Source organism: Apodemus sylvaticus, chromosome 10 (genome assembly GCF_947179515.1).
Source record: "Apodemus sylvaticus chromosome 10, mApoSyl1.1, whole genome shotgun sequence".
NCBI classification, from domain to species: Eukaryota; Metazoa; Chordata; class Mammalia; order Rodentia; family Muridae; genus Apodemus; species Apodemus sylvaticus.
In genome coordinates, this window is record NC_067481.1 from 16,029,859 (window position 1) to 16,034,207 (window position 4,349).

Consider the following 4,349-nt stretch of genomic DNA (forward strand, 5'->3'; position numbering starts at 1 on the left):
CTGTATGTCTCTCTCTCTTTCTCTCTCTCTCTTTCTACATATATATATATATATATATATGTGTGTGTGTGTGTGTGTATATATACATATACATATATACATATATGTATATTCATACATATACCACGTGAGTGTCTCATGCCCCTACCTCCTTGGAGAAATGGGTAAATGTGGCCAGGTGCCTGACAGCTTCTTCCCAATGTGACCTTATGGGATAGCCACCCAGCAACTGTCACCCAGGTTGGCCCTTTTGGAGACTGGCTGCTTTTCCCCTTGGGAACCTGGTCCTTCCTTGGTCTCTTTCACTGAAGTAACTGTGGGTGAGTGTGCTTAAATTATATGATTAGCAATTATCTGCTTAATGATTTCCTGCATTGTATATTGTTTATTTATTTGAGTGAGATTTTGAGAACTGGGATGATAGAGTTAAAAAAAAAATGAGGCTTGAAGAAAATTGCACATGGTGATGGATGCCTGTAATCTCAGCATTTGGCAAGTGGAGCAGGAGAATCAGATGGCAAAGTCATCCTCAGCTATATAAGGAGATCAGGGTCATCCTGGGCTAGAGGTCTTGTCTCAAAAGTCAAGCTCCAAGGATTGGAGAGACGAGTCAAGCTGTTTTTGAGTCATTTCTGGTTAAAATCATTGACTGCTCTTCCAGAGAACTTGAGTTTGATTTCTAGCACCTACCTGGTGGCTCACAACTGGCTGTAATTCCAGTCCCAAGGGAGCTGATGCCCTCTTCAGGCCACTGTGGGCACCAGGCACACACATACACGCATAGGCAAAACATCTACACACATACAAATAAAACTAAATGCATGTGTGTATGTGTACATGTGTATATGTGTGCATGTGTATATGTGTGAATGTGTGCATGTTTGCATGTGTGTATGTGTACATGTGTATATGTATATGTGTGAATGTATGTATGTGTTTATGTTTGCATGTGTGTATGTGTACATGTGTGTATGTGTGCATGTGTATATGTGTGAATGTGTGTATGTGTGCATGTTTGCATGTGTGTATGTGTGCATGTGTGTATGTGTGCATGTGTATATGTGTGCATGTGTGTATGTGTGCATGTTTGTGTTTGTGTGTTGTGTATTGCATTGTTGTATAACTGTTTGCTTTGAGATTGAAACATTCCACAACAAAAGAGTTTCAGGAAATCCCTGAAACTGACTAGATTGACCAGGCCCCCTCCCTGCCATAATAAGCAATAAAAGCTGAGAATCACACTTAAAAGAGTGAACTCAAGCTGGAGAAAAGACTCAAACCAGACCAGCTACTTGGAAGAAACAGAAACTAGCTGAGCTGCCTAGAAGAGGCATCTGGAAAGGGTACGTCCAATCTGTTGAACTGCCTGTAGTTTGTGCAGTGTGCTCCAGGTCTCCAGCTTTCAGTCACACCCACAGCCCCAAAATGCACACTTTAAAAAAATGTATAGGGGCTGGAAAGATGGCTCAGTGGTTAAGTGCACTGACTGCTTTTCCAGAGGTCCTGAATTCAATTCCCAGCAACCACATGGTGGCTCATAACCACCTGTAATGGGATCCAGTGCCCTCTTCTGGTGTGTCTGAAGACAGCAACAGTGACAGTGTACTCACATGTATAAAATAAATAAACCTTTGAAAAAAATATTACTTTAGGGGGCTGGAGAGATAGCTCAGTGGTTAAGAGTGCTGACTGCTCTTCTGAAGGTCCTGAGTTCAAATCCCACAACCACATGGTGTCTCACACTCATCTATAATGAGATCTGATGCCCTCTTCTGGGGTGTCTGAAGACAGCAACAGTGTACTTACATATAATAAATAAATCTTTTTAAAAATTACTTTAAAAGGATGTATGATAATGTGTGGCATATAACTTAATAAAATGATTACTTTTCCTTTTAAAATAAAAAAGTAGTTAATTCCATTAAACTCTGGCATACAGAAAACGGAGGCCGGAGGATTGCTTAAGTCTAGGAGTTCAAGGCAAACCTGGGCAAAGTAGTGAGAGTGTATCTTTTTTTTTTTTTTTTTTTTTTTATTTTTTGTATTTTTGTATTTTTGTTTTTCAAGACAGGCTTTCTCTGTGTAGCCCTGGCTGTCCTGGAACTCACTCTGTAGACTAGGCTGGCCTTGAACTCAGAAATCCGCCTGCCTCTGCCTCCCAAGTGCTGGGATTAAAGGAGTGCGCCACCACCATCGGGCTGAGCGTGTCTTAAAATAAATAAGTAAACATAAAATATAGCAGCATATAAATTAAATTAAAACAAATAACTCAATACAAAAGTAACAGCATATAAAATAAATTCTCTTCCAGTGAGTTGCAGATTTTTTTTTTTTTTGAGAAATGGAAAATTCCTGAAGAAACGGAAAATTTATCCGGGAAAATATAAATTACCAATGTTTGTTCACCCCCCCACCACAAAAAAAAAGGAAGAAACTGAAGGTGTCTGTCAAAAAATTAGTTCAGAAAAAAAAAATCTGCTTCTGGAGAATTTTCCATTCTGTTCTGTTGGCTTTTGAGACAGACACTGGGAAGGGGCAAGGCCCAAGGACCGGGAAGGTCCTTCTTCTGAAAAGACGGTTATACTTCGATAGAGTCCTTACCCTATGACCTCAGGGCAGCCTAGGACCAGTGCTCAGTCTAAAAAACAAGCAATGGTTCTGAGCAAGACCAATCATTACAGACATTTGCTGGGGAGACTCACCTACAGTTTAAACAGAAGCAATAGAATGCGCACACACAGAATACGATTCTGTTCCTTTGAATATGCTTAATGACAGGAAAGAGACTTGTGCTAAAAGAAAAAAAACCTGGATGTTAAACTGACTTTACAGGATAATCGTGAATTACATATTTTTTTTAAATGTGACGTCAAAATAAGTTGGATAGAGAGCATGTTATAACAGTGGTTATATTTCAGCATTTCAAATTTTCTCCTTTGTGCTTTTCTGATTCCCCATTTTTCTCTACATTAGGTGTGTATTACTCATAAACCAGAAAAATATATCACTTAAAAGATATGGTTGCATAGCACAAGGTTCAAAAGGAAATGTATTAAAATCATAAGAATGATAATCATCGGGAATGGTAGAAAATACACTTGTGCTTGTTTTGTTTTGTTTTTGTGTTTCGAGACAGGGTTCCTCCGTGTAGCCCTGGCTGTCCTGGAACTCGATCTGTAGACCAGGCTGGCCTTGAATTCAGAAATCTGCCTGCCTCTGCCTCCCAAGTGCTGGGATCAAAGGCCTGCAACATCAATGCCCAGCTAGAAAAATGCATTTAATGAATTTTTTGTTCTTTAGACTTATTTATTTTATGTGTATGGGTGTCTTGCCTGTATGTGTGTATATGTCCCACATGCCCACAGAGGTTGGAAGAGAGCCTTGGATTCCCTGGAACTGAAGCTACAGATCCATGTGAGCCACCACGTGGGTGCTGGGAATTGAACCCAGGTCCTCTGGAAGAGCAGCCAGTGCTCTAACCACTGAGTCGTGTCACTAACCTTCATTTTCTAATTTTATAATGAACAATTATTACTTTATGTAGCTTGGTTTTAGTTTTGAGACACATTTTTACCATGTAGCCTTCCCTGACTGGACTGAAATTTGTTGTATAAACCAAGCTGGCCTTGAACTCACAGAGATCCACCTGCCTCTCTGCCAGGGGAGTGCTGGGATTGAAGGCATGCATTACAACAACCAGCCTTATTTATGGTCATTTATAAAAACAATATCCATAAGCTAGATCACACTTGATATTTTCATTGGTATTATCACATTTTAATTTACAAATAAGAGTGTTTTTTTTTATTTTGTTTTGTTTTGTTTTGTTTTCTCACTTTGTTTTTGTTTTTGTTTTTGAGACAGTGCCTCTCATTTGGAGCTTTCCAATGAGTCTAGGATGGCTAGCCAGTAAGCCTTGGGGATCTGTCGATCTCCAGTCCCCTAGCACTGAGAGTTCAAACTCATATCTCCAACCATTTTCCCACAGGAACTGGGGTCTAGACTTGAGTCCACTGGGTTTCACTGGCTTAGTGTTCGAACTGGGTTACTCCTGCAGTTTACTGAGGAAGGTATTTTCCAAGCTTCTCCACCTTTTTCATTTACGTGTCTTTGTCTGCGTCTGCGTGTGTCTGTGTCTGCCACATGTGTATGGGTTCCTCTCCTAGAAGGCAAAAGAAGATGCCGGGTCCCTTTGGAGCTGGAGTTACATGGGTGGTTGTGAGCAGCCTGATGTGGGTGCTGGGAAGCCAACTTCTATCCTGTGCAAGAGCAGCAAGTGATCCTAACCACGGAGCCATTTCTTCATCCCCTCCACCATTTTAAATTTAATTTTTCATCTCAGTTGGAAT